Raw genomic sequence first — 25,725 nt, 5'->3', positions numbered from 1 at the left:
TTTACCGAGTTGAGTCAGAACTTGACTTTTTTTTTTTTTTTCTTTCTTTCTTCTTCAAAGCCATACAAGCAAGACTCACGCTTAACTATCAGGGGGTTGAATGAGAAATAAGATGGAGACCGCTCTAGATATGCAGCAGCCCTAAAATTGTCTCAATTGGGCAAGGTGTTTTGCAGGAAAAACCAGAAGTGACTCGGGGAAAAAAAATCAGAATGAGCAAGTACTTCCGCTTAGTCAGTAACCCAATAGCTTTGAAGCATAGAGAACCTGCTGTCATTGTTGGGGAAAACTTCACGTTCTTGCAGCAGTTGGCAACATCTTTTGCTTAATTCCTGCACTGTCAAGTCAGACTGACTTCCTTTTAGTTACAGCATTTTACCCCCTTTATTTCGTTGACAGACAAAACCTCTTTGCTTTCTTTTTTAAGACAGCCTTTTTCATTTAGGAATGGAAGGAGGGCAATGTGTTTATATTGTTAAGGAAAAAACCGAGGAGGTGTTACTGAAGATACAGAGCTGTGTGTGGAAGCTTTTTACAAGGAAGAAATGGAACACCCACATTACCAAGGACTTGTCCTGGGAACTGTGCTAAGAGCTGGTAAGTCTGATTTTTACGGTGTTGTTCCCTATTAGCAAAATTCTTGGTATGAATCATTCATGGATTTGGAATCAGTGCACAAAGAGCTAGATTAAGTTCAGGCTGGGGGACTTCTGAAGCAGCAACAACCTGTTAAACTACACTATAGTTTTCAGAGAACTGTCACATGCATTATCTTATTTGATCTTCTTAATCTCCTTTCATGGGAAGTGATATTATCATTAGTCCCAAATGTCTATGGGGAAATAGGCTCAGAGAGGTTGAGTAAATTGCTCATTTCACACAGCAAGTATCAGCTCATATGAGGACTTGATTTCAAGGCGTATGGCTCCAGATTCCATGTTCTTTCTTTGAAACCAGTGCTGAGCAACAGAACTTTCTGTGACGATGGAAAACCTGTCACTAGCCACTTGTGGCTACTGAATACTGGAGATGTGACTATTGCAGAATTTTTCATTTTACTTTAAAATTAAATAGCTACACCAGTGCAAGTCTAAATCATGCCACCTTCACTCCTATAGCATAGGGCTCATGGAAATGATTTTAAGTTATGCAGTGAGATTATCACTAGGAGCTTCGTATTTTGCATTTGTAGAGAACAGCTCTGATTAGCTTTTTAAAAAATGAAGTTTAGTTCATTTTTTTGGTCTGTGATAGTATTCAAGTAAATTCTATGGAAATTAAGAAAAATAAGAAAAAAAGTTATTCCTAATTCTCCTACCCAGTGATAGCCACAATTAAACTTTCCCATCTTTCTTTCAATAGTTTCTTTTGGAGGGTGGGAGAGGTGGAGCTGGGCTTCCAATAAATTTACATCCTGCTGCTTTACTTCATTTTAAAAGCATTCTTCCACGCTCTTAAAACTGTGAAAACATAATTTATAATAGCTGAATAAGGTTTCATCATTCAACTAAATTTTTTCCATTTTTTATCATTTAAAAAAATTTACGAGGCCAGACACTATAAAACTCTTAGAGGGAAACATAGGCAGAACACTCTATGACATAAATCACAGCAAGATCCTTTTTGACCCACCTCCTAGAGAAACGGAAACAAAAATAAACAAATGGGACCTAATGAAACTTAACAGCTTTTGCACAGCAAAGGAAACTGTAAATAAGACGAACAGACAACCCTCAGAAGGGGGGGGGGGGAGATGATATTTGCAAATGAAGCAACTGACAAAGGATTAATCTCCAAAATTTACAAGCAGCTCATGCAGCTCAATATTTAAAAAAACAAACAACCCAATCCAAAAATGGGCAGAAGACCTAAATAGACATTTCTCCAAAGAGGATATACAGATTGCCAACAAACACATGAAAGGATGCTCAACATCACTAATCATTAGAGAAATGCAAATCAAAACTACAATGAGGTATAACCTCACACCAGTCAGAATGACCATCATCAAAAAATCTACAAACAACAAATGCTAGAGAGGGTGTGGAGAAAAGGGAACCCTCTTGCACTGTTGGTGGGAATGTAAATTGATACAGTCACTATGGAGAACAGTATGGACATTCCTTAAAAAACTAAAAATAGAACTACCATATGACCCAGCAATCCCACTCCTGGGCATATACCCAGAGAAAACCATAATTCAAAAAGACACATGCACCCCAATGTTCACTGCAGCACTATTTGCAATAACCAGGACATGGAGGCAACCTAAGCGTCCATCGACAGGTGAATGGATAAAGAAGATGTAGCACATATATACAATGGAATATTAGTCATAAAAAGAAACGAAATTGAGTTATTTGTAGTGAGGTGGATGGACCTAGCAACTGTCATACAGAGTAAAGTAAGTCAGAAAGAGAAAAATACCATATGCCAACAGATATATATGGAATCTAAAAAAAAAAAAAAAGGTTCTGAAGAACCTAGGTGCAGGCAGGAATAAAGACGGAGACGTAGAGAATGGACTTGAGGACATGGCGAGGGGGAAGGGTAAGCTGGGACGAAGTGAGAGAGTGGCATGGACTTATATATACTACCAAACGTAAAATAGATAGCTAGTGGGAAGCAGCCGCATAGCACAGGGAGATCAGCTAGGTGCTTTGTGACCACCTAGAGGGGTGGGATAGGGAGGGTGGGAGGGAGACGCAAGAGGGAGGAGATATGGGGATACATGTAAAGCAATTATACTCCAATAAAGATGTTAAAAAAAAATTTCCTACTGGGAATTCTACATAAGGATATTAAGGGAAATTTCAAGGATAATTAAGGTAAGTTTGGTCATTTAAAGAAAACAAAACAAAACAAAAGAAAATATAGGGACACAACAGAAGATATTTGCCCATTGGCCAACCAATACTTCTTTGGTTCATTTGCTGTAACATCAAGGGGCAGTACAGTTTAGCAGTGGTCCCCAACCTTTTTGGTGACAGGGACCAAGTTCGTGGAAGACAATTTTTCCACGGATGGGGTGGGGGTGGGGGATGGTTCCTGGATGATTCAAGCGCATTACATTTATGGTACACTTTATTTCTATTATTATTACATTGTGATATATAATGAAATAATTATACAACTCACCATAATGCTGATAGGAGGAGGAGCTCAGGTGGTAATGTGAACTATGGGGGGCAGCTGTAAATACAGATGAAGCTTCGCTCGCCCACCCGCCGCTCACCTCCTGCTGTGCGGCCAGGTTCCTAACAGGCCAGGGACCAGTACCTCAGAGGCTGGGGACCCCTGCAGTTTAGTGGGTCAGTGACTGGCCACTGGAGCCAGAATGCGTGGTTGTGTGTGAATCCTAGCTCTAACACTTCCTAGTTGTATGACCTGGAGCAAGGATATTCAGCTACCCCATGCCTCAGTTTCCCTATCTATAAAATGGGAATGATGACAGTAGTATTAACTTTGTTGAGTTTAGAGAAGTGAGTTAATACATACAAAGCACTTTGAACTATGCCTGGAACATTGTAAATGCTCAAGAAATGTCAGTTATTATTCTTCATCCAAACTTCTGGGTAAAACTTCAGACCAATTCTTTCAGTTTTAGAGTAATTTTGACACTTTCTCAGTTCTTTAAAAACATCTGTTTGATACGGCTTCTATTCTTATTTTTAATTTGCTTTGCTCTTCAACTGCTTGAAGGCTGGTTTGGCAACATATCCAGTTATCATGAAGCCTTTTTTCTGGTATAAATTTGAAAATATACATCAGTTCCTGTAGTTTCAAGTTGAAGCAGAAATTTCAATATCAAATTTGAACATGAAGATCTTTCCCTCCTTCCAAAAGGAAGATAAGGATATATTCTTAAGAAGATTATCTGTACAAACACATATGCATTTATAATCTGTGACCTGGGAAGCAAATGCCAGGTACATATATAAACATATATGAGGGAATTCAAGATCTTACATAGTTGTCCTACATAAAACAGTGACTAAAGTCCAAAGGAATAGTCCTTATCGCTCTCCTGAGAGATGTGGAGTTGACTTTTTATTTCCCTAAAATTGTACTTTGAAACTACCATTTAACACAAAAAAAGTTGTATAACAGTCAGGCTAGAGGAGTCATTCCCAATTCCAGCCCCATTAATTTCACCAAAAATTCTGCTGCTTTCAGTAACATATCATCTCTTAAAATAGTTATAGCTTATTTTCCTATATCTGCGAGCCAAGAAAAGCCTTTTTTTCCTGAGCTTTCATCATCTGGAATAAGTGAATCATGTTACTGGCCCCCTTTCCCTTTTTTCTTTGGCCACTAACAAGTTCAGGATTGACTTTGTCACTTTAGTTTTGTAATTGTATAGGACATCACAACACACTCTCAGGTTCATCTAATCGTGGCTATTGGTTCATTTTTTTTAGTCTTCTATATCCCCAGTGCCATGAATTTAGCTATGTATATTATTCATCTTATTGTTTTCATGTCCTTGGAAGCCATCTCACATAATTTTGGCATTAGGAGAGGAATAAATGCACATATATGTGAATATATATATATAAAATTTGCATGAGATATAAATTAATGTAGTGTTTAAATGAACTATTTTTTACACTAACTACAAACACTAGCATAAAAACAACTGAGAAAAAAAAACAAACAAACAACTGAGAACCACAATGAGATACCACTTTGCATCCACTAGCATGCCTATTATAACCAACCAAACATAGAAACTAACAAAAAACCAAAATAAGTGCTGGCAAGAATGTAGAAAAATTGTAACCCTTGTGCATTGCTGGTGGGAATGTAAAATGGTGCAGCTACTATGGAAAACTGTATTGTGGCTCCTCAAAAAGGTAACCATTATCATACGATCCACCAATTCCACTACTGGGTATATAACCAAAAGAACTGAAAACTGGGACTCAAACAGATATTTGTACACCAATGATCATAACAATATTATTCACAGTAGCCAAAAGGTAGAAACAACCCAAAAGTCCATTGACCCATGAACGGACAAACAAAATGTGGCACGTATACTCAGTGGAATACTATTCAGCCTTAAAAAGGAAGGAAATTCTCACACATGCTGCAGCATGGATGAACCATGAAGACATCCTAAGTGAAATAAGCCAGACACAAAAGGACAAATATTATATGATTCCACTTAGATGAAGTACCTAAACAGTCAAATTCATAGAGATAGAAAGCAGAATGGTGGTTGCCAGGAGCTGGAGGGAGGGAGAATGGGGAATTAGTGTTTATGGAGTTTCAGTGAAGGATGATGAGAAAGTTCTAGAGATGGCTGGTGGTTATGGCTGCACACCAATGTGAATGTACTTAATGCCACTGAACTGGACACTTAAAAACAGGTAAAACGGTTAACTTTGTTATGTATATTTTAACACACACACACACACACACACACACACTAAAAAAAAAAAAAAGAGTGAGAAAGCTCAGAGATGCAAAAAGAATAAAAAGATTCCATAAAATTAGGATTTCATTAGAGGCCATTTAAAAATGGTACATTCGGGCTTCCCTGGTGGCGCAGTGGTTGAGAGTCCGCCTGCCAATGCAGGGGACACGGGTTCGTGCCCCGGTCCGGGAAGATCCCACATGCCGCGGAGTAGCTGGGCCCATGAGCCTGTGCGTCCGGAGCCTGTGCTCCGCGACGGGAGAGGCCACAACAGTAAGAGGCCTGCGTACCACAAAAAAAAAAAAAAAAAAAGGTACATTCAATAAAACCTTATGGGCTACGAACTCCATTCTTCTCGTCTTTATAAGATAATATACCACAGTTAAATAAATTACATGGTGTGCTGTTCAATGAGTTTTCAAGGCCAAAGGCATAGATATGTGAAAGATATATGGTTTATTTAACGCCTTAAAAAAGGGGAACTATACGGCATTAGCCGTATGATCCTCCTGTCAGAGATGAAACAGAAAACTTAAGACAATTAGACATGCTTTAGACCAGGGCTTGGTAAACTGTGCCATGGGCCAAATATAGCCTGCCATTTGTTTTTGTAAATAAAATTTTATTGGCACACATACATACTCGTTTTTTTTTTTTTTTGAAGATGGTTTCTTTTGCAGTACAGTGGTGGGGCTGACTAGTTCAGACAGAGATTGCATGGCCCATAAAGGCTAAAATGTTTACTCTCGGGCTTCCCCGGTGGTGCAGTGGTTGAGAGTCCGCCCGCCGATGCAGGGGAAACGGGTTCGTGCCCCGGTCCGGGAGGATCCCACATGCCGCGGAACGGCTGGGCCCGCGAGCCGTGGCCGCTGAGCCTACGCTCCGCAGTGGGAGAGGCCACAACAGTGAGAGGCCCGCGTACCGCAAAAAAAAAAAAAAAAAAAAAAAGTTTACTCTCTGGTCAGGTACAGTAAAAGTTTGCCAACCTCTGCTCTAGGAGATGTGCAGAGAACATCAATGAGACTAAGTAACAGAGATTCCTATTGCTAAGTATTACAGTCACTTTCCCCTCTGTTTCCTATGCTGAGCAGTGACTTAATTTCAGGACAAAGTTTTAAGTTCTAACATATTTTAAAGAGTCTTCTTGAGCTGCCTTCCCACCCTCATTCTAAGCTGTTTTCCATTTAACTACATGGTCAAATTTGTGAGGCCTAGAAGAAGAGACATCTGGTAAAGACTGTTGGCTCAGCTCCTAACACTTTTATGTGAACAATTTCTTAAGATTTTAAAAGTGACACAAACACAGAAGAGTTTGTGTTCATTTATTCATTCATTCCGCAAATATTTACTGAGCACCTACTATGTGCCAGATGCCTGTGGACCTCATCCTCACGGAGCTTACCTTGAACCCACGGTGTGGCTTAGAGTCTGTACCACAGCTGCACTAAGTTAACTCTCACCATTGGGCTGAAATGATCCATGCAAAGCTCTGAGTGCTGAACCTAGCACCAAGTGCTCAAGAAATGTCAGCATAAGAAATATGAACTTAGAAAAAGAAAAAGATATATGAACTTGAGGTAAGACTCTTACCCCTATGTAGGATTCTTGTGTTTATAGGGAAATCAGCAAGAGGTATTACCCCAGCCAACTTTAAACCAGTCAGAATGAGAAGCCTAGCTTGTGAGTTCTGGTGTAGACTGGCATATCAGAGCCTTCCAGATTCTGTTCACTGCAGGTAAGCTGTCTGGCAGTGTGATTCTCCATTGGTGATGTGGCTCAGGCGTCCAAGTGTAAGCCTGTTTCTCACCTAACCCTTGGCTACAGCAGTTTGCAAGAGGCTCTTCAGAAAGAACCTGAAGAGACTTGCTGCACTGGATGCAAATGGTGCAGTCGTTCACAAGGATGCCAGATCCCCTGAGGCAGGACCCTCCCAACACAGAGCCGCTTGCACACACTAAAAACGCATTAGTCTTCATTGAAGGCTGCTTGCATTAAACAAACATGGCAGTATATTCAAAACAAGTCATTTATTCACAGTTTGGCATGTAAAACAGAGGACAATATACTTTCAAATCAAGCTATTATTATTCTGAACTATTAGCTAGAATTTTTGTTGTCTTTATTTTAGGTTGAGTTTGAGCTTGTTGGGGTAACGTAACATTTTGGGGTTAACTCAGACTTAAACTAGAAATCATCAAGGATTTGAATTCCCGTAGTACCAGTTTAGAGTACATTTCAGTAAGATTTTAACTTTGAAGTGGACTTTTTTTTTTTTTTTGGCTGCACTGCGGGGCCTGCGGGATCTTAGTTCCCCTACCAGGCATTGAACCCAGGTCCCCGGCAGTGGAAGCGTGGAGTCTTAACCACTGGACCGCCAGGGAATTCCCTGAAGTGGGACATTTTAGAGGGCAAGGGATAACACTGTAAACACTGTACTGGGAAATATTTCCAGTGTTTACCAACCAGTCTTAGGATAAAAAATGAGCATGAGTTTACTCTAGAATTATGCAAACTACCAGTGAGCTTTGGTTCACAGGTGTGTGTTGTGTGTGTGTGTTTAATAGGCAATTTGGAATTGGAATTCTTGGAAGAGTTTTATTCGCTGACCAACGGACACACTGCAATTTGAAGTTAATATTCAGTGGTGAGCAGTGTCTTCCAGCACTAGATGGAATTTAATCCAGTAGAAGGTTTTAGAATGTATTTATCCAAGAGGTAATTCTACCTCTGTTTGCAGTTAGAGTTCTATTCTTAATGTCCCCTTATTTATACCATAAAATGTTTGTCTTTACTAATAGTCACTTCTTAGGCATGACCTCATATACACAATGTGTAGATATAATAAAACATATGCCATTCTGGTTAAGAGCAAAGACTTTGGAGTTGAAGAAATAGGAGTTCAGATCATGAATGTGCCACTTACTCGCCATGTCACATGAGGCTTCATGTCTACATCTCTAAGATAGTGCTAGTAATAGCACCCATTTCAGAGTATTGGTTCCAAGATCAAGTGACATTTAGTGCCACACATCAGGGGGAACAGAATCGAAGACCAGCTTCTGCAAAAAGTTTCCAAGATTTGGCCTCACGCTGAGCGGTTATCTTACTGCTCCGGTGTCAAGTTACCACCACCCATTAGAGTAAACAGCAGAGAGCACACTCCCACCACCAAGCCGGCCTCTGGCATGGGGACATTTCTGTTACCTCAGTCTGAACGTGTAAAAGAAGTCCTGCTCAAACTGGAGGCAGAACACTTGGAATTTACCTGGGGTCCCACACAGCAAGCTGAAGACTGAAGCCTGGTCTCTCTTTTTTTTTTTTCTATCTCAGCCGGCAACCTTGTGCTATTTGAAGGCACGATCCTTGGGAGACACAAAAATCCTCCCATGACTCTCTTTTATTTAGGGAAAATTCTGGAAGGATAAAGAGGCACTAGAATAATGACATTCTGGGCCATTCCTTCTGTCGGGTCCTGGCTAATCTGAGAAGAGTTAATTGTATTGTTGCTTAAGTTGTATTGATGCTTGTACAGATTTTGTTACGGCAAGGCGCATCATTCAGTGAATGACTGATAAACAGATGAAAGCCAAGAGGCTCACTTTTCCCAGGCATTTCTATCAGCACATGCCTGAAAATAAGGCATTTGGCTGTGGGTTCCCAAGGACGCTGGCTGTGTACCAGGAGAGGGGTAGCACCACCCACTCCAGAGAGGTGGCGTGGGGGAATTTTCTATGGGGCTTTGGCAGCACATAAATACCCGTTAAGAATCGGCTATCCGGTTCCCTTTAAATAAGCATTACACACGTATACTTTTTCTCAACAGGTTAATGGGATAATGCTGAAAACAATGAACCTGCAAATTTGGCCACATCTGTCTACTGGATTTTCTCAAACTCTGAACAAGCAGTAGGAGGGACTTCTAGTTTCACCCCTTATCTTGGCTCTTTTGACCTACACCTTTGAGGGATCTGGCTCAGAACAGAAAGGATGACTGCCAGACAGATACCGGAGAGGAGGAGGAGAGCAGCGATGGCTTGTATCATAACAGTAGCTTGAATTTATAGTACAGTGTTTGGCAACTCATAAAATTCTTTCACGTACATAATCTAATATCTTAAAATCCCAGAACTTGAGCTGCAAAGGAACCTTGGGTATCATTTAATCCAAAGTTTCTGAACTTCATTCCCTACTGCCATTTTGGGTGTGATAATTCTTTGTTTTGGGGGGCTGTCCTGTGCACTGTAGGATGTTTCATAGCATCTCTGCCCTCTACCCTCTACATGCCCACACCCCCTCCATGCGTGACAACCGAAACTGTCTCCTGGGGGGCAGAATTGCTCCCTGTTGAGAATTACTGATCGAGTCTATCTTGGAGTTTTAAACAGATTATACACTTACCCATGGGAGGTACTAATTAAATAGTAGCACCTCCACACCCAGCATGGCCTTGATGTCTTGATCTGGCTCTTCCTGTCAAGGCTGTCAAGACTGAGAACTGCGCAACATTTTTCAAAGGTCCAAGGTAGTGTTTTTTTGTTACCAAACTACTCATTTAATTTGGTGGAAAACCTATCAATTTTATTTTTCAACACAAAGAACTACCACCATAAAGCTCTATCACACTGATTCTGTCGTCAAACTGATTTGTCATCCAGCAAACTGACAGGCCTGGGTCACACAAATACCACTTTTGCAGTCAGGCTAAGGATCTGCCAAGCTATAGAAATGCCTCATTAAATTCAGACCCCTCTGCTTCGTGGACATGTGAAAACCGCTGACAATCCGGTTTTTAAGACTTAGACCTTTCTCTGGTGTCACTGCTCGTTTCTAATTATGTAGAAAGCTTCACTGAAGATTCAGAGTTGTGGGCTTCCCTGGTGGCGCAGTGGTTGAGAGTCCGCCCGCCGACGCAGGGGACGCGGGTTCGTGCCCCGGTCCGGGAAGATCCCACATGCCGCGGAGCGGCTGGGCCCGTGAGCCATGGCCGCTGAGCCTGTGCTCCGCAACGGGAGAGGCCACAACAGTGAGAGTCCCGCGTACCAAAAAAAAAAAAAGATTCAGAGTTGTGGGCTGCCCTGGTGGCGCAGTGGTTAAGAATCCACCTGCCAATGCAGGGGACACGGGTTTGAGCCCAGGTCCGGGAGGATCCCACATGCCGCGGAGCAACTAAGCCCGTGTGCCACAACTACTGAGCCCACGTGCCACAACTACTGAAGCCCGCGTGCCTAGAGCCCGTGTTCTGCAGTAAGAGAAGACACTGCAATGAGGAACCTGCGCACCACAACGAAGAGCAGCCCCCGCTCGCTGCAACTAGAGAAAGCCCACGCACAGCAACGAAGACCCAACCTGGCCAAAAATAAATAAATTAAAAAAAAAAAAAGATTCAGAGTTGTTTTTTTTAAAGACACACTATGAACAATCACTGTAAATGTGCTCCTGGAACACAGTCAATTTACTGATACTAAAATCAACCTCTGTACCCCTTAGGCAGAAGGCAATGAACTGATGAAATAGATGATCAAACAATATTTGTGTATGTGTTCATTCATTCAATCAAACACTTGCTGATTGAAGTGACTGAACACTTGCTGTATGCCAGGCCATGCTAGGTGCTTGGCGATACAGTGGTGACTACTGCACAGTCCTTAGGGTTCCTAGTCTAGCAAGGGTGGACAAAGAAGGAGGGAGAGGAGGGAGAGCAGAGCAAACATCCTGAGCAAAGATGGGCAGCCACTTAAGATTTAACCCTAGGAGGACACATATGTTCTTTCAATTAACATTTTATTGAGTGCCAAAGGTATGACAGTGCCTTCATAAAGTATACAAGCAACAATGAACCATGGGTCAAAACAGAACCCAAGGAGTGACCCAGCTATAACAGGTGGACAAGGACTGAAAATCTGCGCATCTGGTTTAATTACATTTAGAGACAGATGGAAATTCTGCAAGGTGAAGCTCCCCTTATCCTCCTACACTTAAAGTTACATTATCATATATCGCATTACTGCGAACATAATACCCGATGATGTCGTAGTGGAATGAATTAATTAAAATCATGAAAATCAAAATCAATTTTACTGAGCATCTTTATAAGCCAAACACTCTGCTGACTGCCATCATTTAGCACAGTGAGATGATTTCAGGCATGTCTAGCATTTCTGGAAATGTGGCTGGAGAGTGTATTTTACTTACATGCTACGAAGAGGGTGGCATAAAAGACAATAGATGACTTAAATGCAATCCTCCCTGGAGGGAAGGAGATGGGCCACAAATAATCAAAGAATTTCCGTAACGTATGGTTTAAAAACTCTTGAGTTAATGATAGCTACGATTTTTGAGCAATTATTATGTGCATAAGTCACCTTAAGGAAGTTATTTGATTTTTTGTGACATCCCTATGAGATGAAGTTTAAAATGCAGGCTCTAGAGCAGGGGATCAGCAAACTACAGCCAGAGAGCCAAATTCAACCCTGTGGCTGTTCTTATAAAGTTTTGTTGGAATGTAGCCATGCCCATTTGTTTACATATTGTTTACAGCTGCTTTCATGCTACAATGGCAGAGTTGAACTGCTGCAGCAGAGACTAGTGTGGTCCACGAAACCTAAAATATTTACTGTCTGGCGCTTTATAGAAGAAAACCTGGTCTAGGGTCAGATTTCCTGGGTTTGAGCCCTAGTTCTTTAACTATGGAGCTGTATGACATTGGTTAAGTTATTTAAAGTCTTCGTTCCGCACCACCCTCATCTGCAAAATGAAACTGGTGGTAATAATAATCACTATTTCAGGGCGTCACTGTGAGGAATAAATTACACAATATATACCAAGTGCTTAGAACAAAACCAAGTATATACTAAGGGTTTGATAAATGTTGGCTATTATTGCCTCCTTTTTAAAGATCAGGAGCTCGAGGCTCAGAGCAATCAAATAACTTACCCAAGACCACTCAGAATTGAAATTTAGCTGATGACAAAGTCCAAGCTCTTTCTACCATGGTACTCTGCCTTTGCTATTTTCTTAGTAATAGGAGAGTTAGGGATAGCCAGTGTTAACAGAATAAAAACAATATCAAGGAGAGATGGACATTGGTTAACAGAGTTGAAGGGAAACTCAAGCACAGATCCACAGCAAAATTGTTGGAAAACCATTCCTTTCTACCAAATGCCTCACTGCACCTCCCACCCTCCCCACTCCTCTTCAGAGAGTTCTACAAACTGTTCCATAGCCTATTTCTGGCCCTTTATAAAGTAGTTAATAGGTTCAAATGATAATTTTTAGACTTAAAACAATCTATTGAATTAAATTCTTAAATGGAAATGTTTAGGGACTAGAATTCACATAATCCAAATGTTTTAAGTGAGAATATGGGACCACGATGTGGCAGTGGGATGGGCTTACCCAACCCAGGCTCTGGAATCAGACTGCCTGGCTTATACCCTGGCTCCACCGCTTGAGAAACAAGTGTCATCACACCAGTCACTTTAATCTTTGTGCGCCTCAGTTGCACCATCTATAAAATGGTAATAATATACCTCACGCTGTTGTGAAGATTAAATGATAATGCATATACAGCACTTAGAAAAGTACTGGGCTATATTAAATGCTCAAATTGACTACATTTTATATTTTCATATCCTATATAATTTTTAAATTATTATTATTTCAGTTGGGCAAAATAGCAGACGTTTTTCAAGGATGTTCTCTTGGGAGAGAACTATATAGCCACAGCTTAGAATCACGAATTGTCTGCTTGACAATTTAATTTTAAAAGCTAAAGAATCTGAGGGAATTTACTCCCAGAGTTTTGTGGATAAACTGGAAGGGAACTTCTATAGCTATTATGTTCTATATTTATATAGGAAAATGCTTTAAGACATTGTAAATGTGAAATGTTATAATGATGCATTTTTAAAGCTAATGATTATGCAAAAAGCAAGCACTATGTTCTTTTTGATATTTGTTCAATTGTGTATTATATTCTTTTTTTTTTGGTTTTTTTTTTTTTTTTTTTTTTGCGATACGCGGGCCTCTCACTGTTGTGGCCTCTCCCGTTGCGGAGCACAGGCTCCGGACGCACAGGCTCAGCGGCCATGGCTCACGGGCCCAGCCACTCCACGGCATGTGGGATCTTCCCGGACCGGGGCACGAACCCGTGTCCCCTGCATCGGCAGGCGGACTCTCAACCACTGCGCCACCAGGGAAGCCCTTATATTCTTTTTATCACTACTTAGTATACCTACACTAATGCTTTGTGTCTACCCATTGAATGTAGCAGTAAATATTGTTTATTAACTATGATATATTCAAATTACCACTGCAAGTTTAAGAAAGTTACCTGGGAATAATATTCACAGAAAAACTTTATGTGCCAGCATTGGAATATATGAACCGGTAGTTTGATGAATGGTTATTTTTATTATAAAAATATTCTTTAATTTGCAAAGGGATTTATAATAGAGTTCCTTTAGATAGGAAGTCCCCTATGTCATCTAGAATATGATTCAAGTTATTACAAAATCGATCTCTCTCTCTATATATATATCTTTCCTGTATATACCTTCCCTATACTGATATATACCTACAAACTATGCCAAAGTATCAGTCCCATTTGCTTGATGGAGAAACTGGATGATCATGTGCTTAAGCTCAAGATCACAATTACACAGTGATAAAATTGGAATTATAATTTAATAAAGGAACCTTATCTTTGGGATGATAGTCTCTAGTTTAACTTCTGTTTGACAATAGAGTCCATTTATATTCAAGACAAAATCTGGGCAGTCCAAATAGAGTAGAGATCCAGATATCTATAGCTTTTTAAAAATTCTAAAATTTGTGTGTAAAGAATATTTTTCATTTTGCTTAGTTTCTTGAATTTATGCCAAAACAGATTTAGAAAGTGAACTTTCCCAAACATAAGCTTACACAGTCTTTATGATGATGTGTAAATGCTCTTCCTTTCCTCCAATTTCAAACTATATTTGCAAGTTATATAGTAATAATATGGTCTATTATTACTCTGCCATATTATACATGAGTACATGCTCTATGGGATATGTTCTTATATTACCTTCTGGTGGTATGTCAAATAGTAGTCTATAAGAATATCATAGGTCTCTTTGTAAGAAAAATGACAAATTGTTCTGAAACAAAGACTCTGAAATAGAGTGACATAGTCAAACATTAGCTTCAGTTTTAGGTGTGACCTTCTGATTTTGTTTGGTTAACATTAGTCATTTCAGTTCTGACTATGAAAAAATATCTGCTACCACAGAAAAAAACCAGATCCTGTTTAATGTTGATGTCCTTGTATTTCATTGCCAAGTATCCCAAGGCAATAGTTACAGTGAAATAGCATTTGGCCAGAAATACTCTCAATGCTGAATAAGCCATGGGTTACTTTCTTCTACAAATGTTTAAGTTGAATGCGGGTTATTTTTGAAATTAAAAATATTTTTAAATACCACAACAATACGACTATAATAGGCTCTTTGTGAGAAAAAAAATATAAAAGAAAGTAAACTTTATAGTGGGAGGCAAAGACGATATGCATGAAAATGCAACTTTAAACTAACCCCCAAATTATATTTTTTTATTCATTAAATGTTTAAATATTACTCTCCCTTTACTACCTTTGGTCTTCCTCTGGTGATATTTGGTTTATTATTATTTTGCATACAGTGAGAAACGAAAATGATAGTTTAAAGAACAGGTCCTTCTAGCAAAAGTATGGCTAAAGTTAAACCCTAATACTCAGTAGCTTAATTCTTATTATAAAAACTTGGACTCTATTAGAAATGGGGCCATCGGAGAGAGGTCCCTTTATAACAGAAAAAGTCAAATTCACTTTCTATTATGAAGTGATTTTAGACATTTTAGGCTATTTCCACTTTCTTCTACACTGTTTGAAATGTATTAGAAAAATTAAAAGAATATGGTTTATCTCATTAGGTATAATTGAAGCTTTTCAAAGGCAGGGACCTTTATTTTGGTATCCCCAGTGCCTAGCACTGAATGAAAAAATATTTCAATAAAGGAAAAAATTAATGAAAGAACCAGTGAATGAGCACTGCCTTTTATAAGAAACATGGTAGGATAAAGCTACAAAAAGAATTTTAATATTATGTATAACTACCAGTAAATTGCTCTGGATATGTTTTTCTATTTATACTTATCTATTTATTTAACTTTTGTGGTTTACCTGCATTTGGAACTGTGTACAAACAGCCATGCCAAGTACTGTCCAGGGTCTGTCGACATAATCAGAAGGAGCACACTGAAGAATGGACAGGTCAGCTTTGGTACAGGAGCTGGCATTTCTAATACACAGTTCAGGCATCAGCACAGTGTCAAGGGGAAAAGCCCCGCCAACCATTGATTGATGGACTATATCGAAGGCTCCCTAGACACTTCTTGGTAAAGCAGGCACTGGTCAGGCAGCTGGAGAACTTCCATGACTTTTTTTTTTGCCTGAGCCGATATGCTTAACTTCTACTGTGTTGTCTCAGGGATTTGGTAGAGATTTTCTGCCGCCACAAGGAAATAGGCACAAAGACAGTGCCTGACCATGAAGACAGTTTCCATATGCTCTCTTATGTGCAGGTGTTTTGAAAGGCTGGGTGTTACACTACTTCAGCTCACACAATGGGATAGGGTCCTTTTCTCTCTGCTCCCGAGCAGTTCTCTACCATGCAGTAGTGGGTCTTAATGACGTGGAAGAGAAATCACAAACTAATCTGATACTGAATAGAATATAGAAGTTCACAAATGTCTATGTAGGAAATCTCCAAGTTTCTTGATCCAGTAGTGTCACTTACCTATCTGTCTTGCCACACAGGCAAGCAACCTCTTGTTCAGCAGGGAAAAAGTGGGGAAGCAGCACTGGGACCTCTGGTTTTAGGGGAGAAAAAAAATCACTATTGCCGTCTTTCCTCCTTATTCATATTTCTTCATAATTTCTTTTTCTTAATTATTTTTTTCTCTTTCTCATCTTAAATTCTCATTTAATATCCCTGGTTTTCAAATGTAAATACCTGGTTACTAAGTACCCCAGGGTAACTTACAGGAATCGAGCGATGCTACTGATTAGTAGCTGTTTGCTTTAATCCTTGTTTAAATAACATACACACACACACCCCACTTTTTACCGGGTATTCACCACTTGAACAAAATGTAGTAATATATGGTTTTAAACTAGGGAAAGGAAGAGAGTTTCTCAATTACAAATTATTTAAATACTAAGTTGCTAATTTTTTCAAGGTAGAATTTGCAGAGTTTTTTTTTTTTTTTTGGTGGGGCGGGCATAGGGAAGTTGCTCTATTCTTAGGAAAGATATTTATTAAAAGAAGGAGAAGAAAAGAGGATGGAGGGGAAGGAGAACCAGTTTTCCCAGTCTCTATAATTTAACTAGGCAGTTAAAGTTAACTGGAAATTTACATAAAAGTTACATAGAATATAAAAGTTATACAGAAAGAACTTAGTTAAAGAAACTCATGAAATATAGACTGAAATTTAAGGATGGAAATGAACAGAAAATATATCTCCAGAGTTTTCCTGAACCTAGGGCATTTAGAATAAAACGGTCAAGTGTCAGGAAGCTTATGATTTTTCAGGTATAATAAACTCCTGGGACTATTGCTGGAGATGTAATTGCTGTTCACGTCTCACGCAGTCTGTACTTTCCTTGTGTGCACTTGGAGTTAATATTTCAATTGAAAACTTAGCATACCAGCAAAAACGCCCCTGATTTAAGCTGGTCATTTATTCTCAGTCTCACAGGGAAATACTGGATATTCTTTGAGTTAATAAAGTATGAACTGATTTTAATGCTTCAAGGGAAATATAGTACACCAGTCTTGCAAACTGCTTTTAGAAAGTGTGGCTTAGCTTATCCCACCTGACATCAGAAAACTTAATAGGCTTAGTTATTTCCTTTTTCTCTAAGTCGCCTTTTATGGTAAAGAGAAGATGAGGACCCAGAGCAGCAAACAGTTTATGTCTGTAAACCAGCCCCCATGAAAAACAAGAGGGGACAGACTGGGTCACAGTGTGTTTCTCATAGGTCCTGAAGTCAGAGTCTTAGTAGATAAACAGTAATTTATTTGAGATTTGGATGCCCAACTGCCAATACTGGGTTCTAATGTTGAGGATCTAATTCATGTGCAGAATCCTGCAACTATGAGTTATGTGAGTGGGGCGATGTTATCTCCAAGCCTGTCAGAGCAGTGAGTGCAGGGCAGACCTTTGGTCCTGGTGATACTGGCAGCTTACACCGCCTGGTAGTTTCTTCTTCTCAAGATTCTGCAAGCGAAGGCTAAGCAGACCTTCACATTTTACACTGTAAGCACATTTAGGTTCTGTTCACTGTAAAACAGAACTAGGATTAACTGTTTTGGAAATACAGTTTGCCCACATAACTGTGGCTAATCTAGTTTGGTTTCTCTAAAGCAGCACCAAGAGAAATTTATTTTTGTACGAACATAAATAAATAAAAATTTGCTGTAGCCCAAAATTCACAGTCACAGTGCATGGAGTGACCTCTCTTCCCCTCTGCTGCCAAGTATATGTACATATAACACACACACACACACACACACACACACACGAACACAACACATACACACACACTCCCTTTTTTCTTCTCAGCCTAAAATGCTATCTACCTCTGCTGTTCTTTTTTTTTTTTTAACATCTTTATTGGAGTATAATTGCTTGACAATGGTGTGTTAGTTTCTGCTTTATAACAAAGTGGATCAGCTACACATATACATATATCCCCATAACTCCTCCTTCTTGCGTCTCCCTCCCACCCTCCCTATCCCACCCCTCACACCAGTCAGAACAGCCATCTTCAAAAAATCTACAAACAGTAAATGCCGGAGAGGGTGTGGAGAAGAGGGAACCCTCCTGCACTGTTGGTGGGAATGTAAATTGATATAGCCACTATGGAGAACAGTAAGGAGGTTCCTTAAAAAACTAAAACTAGAACTACCATATGACCAAGCAATCCCACTATTGGGCATATACCCTGAGAAAACCATAATTCAAAAAGAGTCATCTACCACAATGTTCACTGCACCTCTGCTGTTCTTTTATTGGGGATTTCATCAAGCATGTTTGCATCAAAATGCTTGCTGATCCTGGCCACTGCCTCACAGCTCTCACTGCTATATCCTAGTTATAAGAGCTGAGCCTGCTGGGCTGTTAGTTCCCCAATTGCTTCAGCTTTCTCTCATCTGTCTGTTGGGAAACCACCAAAGCCTACACGAGAAAGAAAAGTGAGTGAGGATGAGCATACATGTGAATATGTGTGCCAGTTGCTTAACTGACACACACCTTCACTGAGACATGATGGGATTGAAAAGTACCTCTTTAGAAGGAAGCCTGGCCCTTACCATACACCATATACAAAAATTGACTCACAGTGGATCAAAGACCTAAATGTAAGAGCTAAAACTGTAAAACTCTTAGAAGAAAATATAGAGGAAAAACTGCATGACATTGGATTTGGCATTGATTTCTATGACACCAAAAGCACAGGCAACAAAAGAAAAAAATGGATAAATTGGGCTACATCAAAACGAAAACTTCTGTGAATCAAAGAACACTGTAAGCAGAATGAAAAGGCAACCCATGGAACAGGAGAAAATAATTTCTCAAAATATTAAGGAATTAATATGCAGAGTATACAAAGAACTCCTACAGTTCAACAATAAAAAAGCAAGCCAACCAATTTAAAAATTGGCGAAGGGCTAAACAGGCAGTTCTCCAAAGATGATACACAAATAGCTAATAAGCATAAGATGCTCAACATCACTAATCATTAGGAAGATGCAAATCAAAACCACAATAATATACCACTTCATACCTGTTGGGATGTCTATGATTTAAAACAACACAGAAATAAGTGTTGGCAGGAATGTGGAGAAATTGGAACCCTTGTGCATTGTTGGTGGGAATACAAAATGGTGCAGCTGCTGTGGAAAACAGTATGGTAGATCCTCAAAAACTTAAACATAGAATTATCACATGATCCACCTGTTCCACTACTGCGTTTATACTCACAAGAATTGAAAACAGGGATTCAAACAGATATTAGTACCACCCATGATCACAGCAGTATTATTCACATAGCCCAAAGGTAGAAATAACCCATATGTTCATCAACGCGTGAATGGATAAACAAAATGTAGTATATATACAAAATAGAAAATTATTCAGCCTTATAAAGGCAGGAAATTCTGGCACATGCTACAACATGGATGAACCATGAAAATATTATGCTAAGTGAAATATGCCAGACCCAAAAGGACAAATATTGTATAATTCCTCTTACATGAGATACCTGGAATAGTCAAATTTATAGAGACAGAAAATAGAGTGGTGGTTGCCAGGAGCTGGGGGGAGGGAGGAATGGAGAGTTATTGTTTAATGCGTACAAAGTTTCAGTACAGGAAGATGAGAAAGTTCTAGAGATGGATGGTGGTGATATTTGCACAACAATGGGAATGTATTTAATGTCTCTGAACTGTACACCTAAAAATGGTTAAAATGGTAAATTTTATGTTATGCATATTTTACCACACACAAAAAAAAAGAGTCATGGAAAACCAGCAGAGTTAATATATGGAATGAAAGGGAGGAAGGAATGCAGATCTTTAAGAGAAAATGGGAAAATGATTAGACAAATGATGTCCTAGGTTTTGCAGCTTTTTTCTTCATATTTACGATTCAAATTGTAAAGAGAGGCAAATGATCAATATATTGGCTTTTCAACTGAGACTTTTCAAGTGTGTGAAATCTAGTCAAAACGTGTCCTTGTTCCAAGATTAAGATTAGAGCTAGTCTGAGGTATTATTACAATTCCTTCATGCTTTTAGATTTTGGAAGTTGTTCCAACGTATATGTAACTTTTTTTTCTGAGTACAAAACAAACCGGTATTACAAAGTGGCACAAAATCTGAGTAGGAAGGAATCCAGCAAATATTTATGAAGTATCTACTGTGTGTTAAAATGCAAGGGACAGTCTGCTTCAAAGAGAGAGCAATGGCCAGTGGCAGACTTTCTTGCCAAAGTTTGGCCCAGTCTCCCTGACATTGCTCAGTGTATCTCAGTAGTTGAGTCAGACAATTTTAACATTCCTGGTAGATGTAAGTGGTAATGGCGAAGGATAGCTAAATATTCATAAGCTTATTTACTCCTTAAACCTGTTTGGTGTGTTCCAAAATTTGAAAATCTGATTAAAATTCATGAACAGTACCAGTACTAGGACAGACTTTCAGTGTATGGGTGGTGAGGATGACGATTAGACAGAACTCATCTGTAGAAACGATCACTTTAAAATCCTAGTCATGACTCTCCAAATTTCTGTGAAGCCCACTGACATTCCTTTGCTTTGGGGGGTCCTCGGCCTTTGCTATTTTATCTATTACTTATGAATTATAGATGTTAGAGCTAAAAGAAACCTTACAGGCCATCTTGAAGGATTTTCCTATTACTTTACTTTTACATTTTAAAAGATGATTAACTTGAAATTTTTTCCTAGTATTTAACGCAGGGAAACTTTTTTCTCCTAAAGAACTGGTGTGCTTTCACTGTGGGATAATGGAAATTATACAACACATCATGTTGTTCAAAGTTTAGATATCTTTAATTGCTGTTTTCACTACTTTGTGTACTCACATATTTTTACTAAAAACCACCTCAGACACTCTTTAGATATAGACAAATTGAACCTCTCACTTTAAAGAAGAAGAAACAGGTCTTGAGAAGTTAAGTGACCTATCCAAGGTTAAGTATTTTTGTTTGTTGTTTGTCTGGACTCACCAACTGAATTAAGCTTCTCGTAGACAAAGAAAAGTTCTTTTGTTCCCCGGAAGCACATAGTACAGAAATGAACACAAGCAGTCGTAATGAATGCCAAGTGAATGAACGCAAGCCTCATAGGTGCTTTCCCCCATGAACAGATCTGAGAGATCAAGGTGGATGCAGTGTCGATTGGATGATACTGTCTTCTACTTCAGAGACCTGGTGTTGGTTAAGGCTGGGCTGGGCCGGGGGAGGGAACAGGTTTATACTTCCTGAGCTTCTGTAGAAATATTTATAATTTTACATCTTCTCAACGTGATAGAATTCAATCTGTACATGTGTGTAGTGGTATGAACATTGTCATATATAATAGGTGGGGATGGGAAGGCAAATATAATTGGGTACATTTCTGGAGGATAGTTTGACAACATCAAGAGCTTTACAGTAGTCATTAAAAGCAGTGCCTTCTCATTAATTCCATTTATAGAAATTTACCCCAAGAAAATAATTGGAGACATGAGTAAAATTTATAGTCAGGCATGTTCACTCCTGTGGTATTTATAGCATAATGTAGTGAACATAATAGCATGTATTTATATGTGATGTAACAAACAATGTTCAGCAGTATGGAAATGGCTATAAAAATTACAGCACAGTTGTAGGCTAGAATACTTATTTCATGTTCTCAACTCTGTTAACCTTGTTAAAAAATATTTTAGAATATATATGAAATTTTTTTAAAAACTTTAAAAGGACTAAATATACTATAATGTTAACTGTGGTTACCTTTCGATTGTGGGATTATAAATAATTTTATGTTATTCTTTAATTTCCAAGTTTCCTTTAATTAATATGCTTTCAGAAAAAGAAAAAAAAATATAGAAAAAAATAAATATAATTAAAACAATTAAATATATATAATTAAAACAATTTTAGCTCTCTGAGTCCCTGAATCCAGAATCCAGGCTAGAGGATATGAAAAGGGACTTTGGTGGGGCATGGGGAGTTGCTGGGCAATCAGTGTCACCAGTAGCCCCTCCCTAACACACAGGGATCTACTGCCTCTACCTTTCAAAGCTAAGTGAGGGCCATTTCTGTGGCCGGGAGGGCTGCCCATCCAAGGTTCTGGGTGAAGCTGATACGAGCAGCTTCTTTCTTCTATGCCCCCATCCCTGCCACAGCATACACAGGATTATCACCCACCGAATAATAATACCTTCTGTCTGTGGAGAATTCTATAGTTGTCACAGTATATTTACATATGTTGTAATTCATTGGATTGCCATGATTTGGAGAGTTTAACATAACAGTAGTTATTTTTACCTTATATGACAGGTGAGGAAACAGAAATTAGAGAAGGCACAAGGATTGTTCGAGAACATACCAGTATCTTCTATAGCTTGTACAAAGGACCCTTCCTTGCATCCAAAATTTCGAAAGACAACTCTGATTGAAATACCCTTGATCTTTTTTTTTTTTTTTTTTGTGAGGGAGACATTTATAAGCAATGCACATTTTTCCTTAATTCCTAAGATGCTCACATATCAGCAGCAGTAGTTTTTCCTCTTGGGCCACAAAGATGTAAACAACAAAGAAATAAGGATTTTATATTGTCGGTTCAAAATGACTTACCAAATGACTTACCAAGTTCTATGTACTACTAACGTTGCGACATAAACATACACCAGGTACACATTGTCTATACAGCAGACATCTTGGTTCATAAGAATGAAAATTTAACGTTTTCCTTAAGTGAAGAAGAAAAGGACACCAGCGGGTGTACTTACCAAAAACCACCAATTTGATTTGTCTGGTCCTTTACACAATGTTGAATACGTATATGCAAGGAGATTCAGGCAGCTTCCTTGGGATTTCTCAGTTCAATTTGTGGAGCGCCCTTTGAGGCAAATCCTAAGAGGTAAAAAAAAAAAATTGCTAGGAATGTTTTCTATTTGAATATAATTTTCGTATGTGCCTTACGAATTTGGGGCCATTTTCTTCAAAAAATGAATTACTATTACTAATTAACATAGTCTCTACAAACCAAGAAATGCAACCCTTTATTCCTCCTTCTATCCTTGAAAAGACAGGGAACAGTAATAAGAAAATGACCAATTTCTTCCTTTGTTTTATTTTCCCCTCTGTCGTATTTATCCGTACCCCGCCCCGCCACCGACTCCAAAATGCACAACACAATGTTCAGGAATGAATACACATGTAGCTTATATTTTATGCTTACAGATTCACAAAAAGAAGAGGTGGTGCTCTTTACAGAGATGATACTATCTAGCTCATGGACTCCCCCTGCCCCATCTGGGGGCTTATGCCACACATCACTATAGATCATCACATTCTTGCCTGCAGAATCCAAAGAGGGTCTCAAAAACCACTGAAACAAGCGCTCCAGCCAACCACTACCAATTGATTAGAAGTGGTATAAAAGCAACTTGCTATTCTGCCCTAAAATGAAGAGTTAAGACTCTTCTGAGGATGTTCTTTGCATGCACTACTATAAAAAGTAGGATTTGGGATCCTAGGATAATCTTAAAAATCATGATATAGAAAACATTCAGATTATGAAACTTAAGTTCAAGATAAGGGTATTTTGGATGAGACGTTAAAATATATCCTAAGCACAAAATTTTTACCTGTATTTCACATCTGAAAATATAATCTACCAAACTTCAGGAATATTCCCTCCTCACTATGGAGAGCCCTCATTAAGCCATCTGAAGATCCAGATGACTTCCACGATTCAATATGGCACAGTGGCTGCCACACCAGACTCGGAGCACCTAGAAGACTGGGATTTTAACTCTAGCTCTGCCATGCCTTGTTCTGTGTTCTCAGGCAAATTATTTTACCTGGCTGAGCCAAAGTTTGCTCCCCTGAAGAAATAAAAGAGTTGGATTACCAGTAGTTTTCAAACTGGTTTTTTACTATTTGTTTTGTTTTCCTTCGTTTTTTTAGGTGTAGCGTCCTTTCTTCCACCAAAAATTTACCTAGATGCAGAAACAAACTGATAAAACAGGAGCTGGCTAAACTGGTGGTTGGGGATGATATGGGGAAGCATCTCCACCCATTCTGCTCCATCATCCACGGAGGCTGTATGGAAACACCATAGGATCTTTAGGACCACAGAGCACAATTTGGAACCTGCCAATTAAATGGCCTCTAGGGACTTCCCTGGCAGTCCAGTGGATAAGACTCCGTGCTCCCAATGCAGGGGGCCTTGGTTCGATCCCTGGTCGGGGAACTAGATCCCACATGCATGCCTAAACTAAGAGTCTGCATGCCGCAACTAAGAAGCCCGCATGCCGCAACTAAGAAGCCCGCATGCTGCAACGAAGATCCCGTGTGCTACAACTAAAACCCGGTGCAGCCAAAATAAATAAATAAATAAACAAACAAATAAATAAATGGCTTCTAAAGTCAGTTACAGCTCCAAAATTATTCTGCCATAACTATCTCTATAATGCAATGACTGGCAAGGCATTCGATGGGATTCATAACTTTATGGGAAGACAAGCAATAAAACTAAATCAGGGCTTCCCTGGTGGTGCAGTGGTTAAGAATCCGCCTGCCAATGCAGGGGACATGGGTTCAAGGCCTGGTCTGGGAAGAGTCCACATGCCGTGGAGCGGAGCAACTAAGCCCATGTGCCAGAACTACTGAGCCTGCGCTCTAGAGCCTGCAAGCCACAACTACTAAGCCCACATGCCACAAATACTGAGGCCACGCGCCTAGAGCCCATGCTCCGCAACAAGAGAAGCCACTGCAATGAGAAGCCCGAGCACCACAAAAAGGAGTAGCCTCCGCTCGCCGCAACTAGAGAAAGCCCGCGCGCAGCAATGAAGACCCAACGAAGCCAAAAGTAAATAAATTAAAAAAACAAAAAACTAAATCATACTCCAATAAAGATGTTTAAAAAAATAACTAAATCATGAGCTGGCTTTAATCCTTATTATCAATGATCTACTAAAAAAAAAAAAGCCACACCCTCAAATAAATCATAGAGTAATTGCTGTTAAACTCTGTACATCTCAAAGCATATAATCCTCACCCTCGTCTGTGAGGTCGATTTTCTAAATGCTACATCCTGGATAATACCTAATGATCAGCATCACAGTGTTTGATAAAAATAAATGTGCAAATTACACAAGCCGTGTCCTGAAATTAATTCTACCCTGTCAAGGCAACAGAATAAAATGTAGACTTCTGCACTATTCATTTACTAGTTAAGTGAATCCAGACAAATTTATTCAACTTTTCTGAGCCTCAGTCTCCACATCCATAAAGTGGAGCTAATTCCTTGCAGGACTGCATGGAGAACAGAGAAAATACTTGTAAAGCACCATTCCTGGCACATATTTGTGCAGAATTGTAAGTTTTCTCTCTATAATGGCAAATTTTTTCCTTTGAGAAATAATGTCATGGTAATGGACATGTAAACTCTATGAATTGGAAGCAAATTATTAATATATAAATGAAATTATAGG

At 39.2% G+C, this 25,725-nt stretch overlaps 1 protein-coding gene and 1 long non-coding RNA gene across 5 annotated transcripts in view; one reads left to right on the top strand and one right to left on the bottom strand.

The window, feature by feature from the left end:
• Positions 1-25,725, bottom strand: part of RBM47 (RNA binding motif protein 47) — a 165,989-nt gene that overhangs the window by 13,063 nt on the left and 127,201 nt on the right. For all 4 annotated transcript variants that reach the window (XM_033421697.2, XM_049709586.1, XM_049709585.1 and 1 more), the window contains exon 3: positions 23,014-23,137. The gene's annotated coding sequence lies outside the window, so the exon portion shown is untranslated. The remainder of the gene's footprint in view (positions 1-23,013; positions 23,138-25,725) is intronic.
• On the top strand, positions 280-15,512 carry LOC125964343 (uncharacterized). The gene is made up of 3 exons (XR_007477297.1): positions 280-597; positions 9,246-13,388; positions 13,623-15,512. It is a non-coding gene; the product is annotated as an uncharacterized LOC125964343 (long non-coding RNA).

Source organism: Orcinus orca, chromosome 4 (assembly GCF_937001465.1).
Source record: "Orcinus orca chromosome 4, mOrcOrc1.1, whole genome shotgun sequence".
Lineage (NCBI taxonomy): Eukaryota > Metazoa > Chordata > Mammalia > Artiodactyla > Delphinidae > Orcinus > Orcinus orca.
Note: the sequence above shows the minus strand (reverse complement) of the source record. Positions and strands in the feature narration are given on the sequence as shown.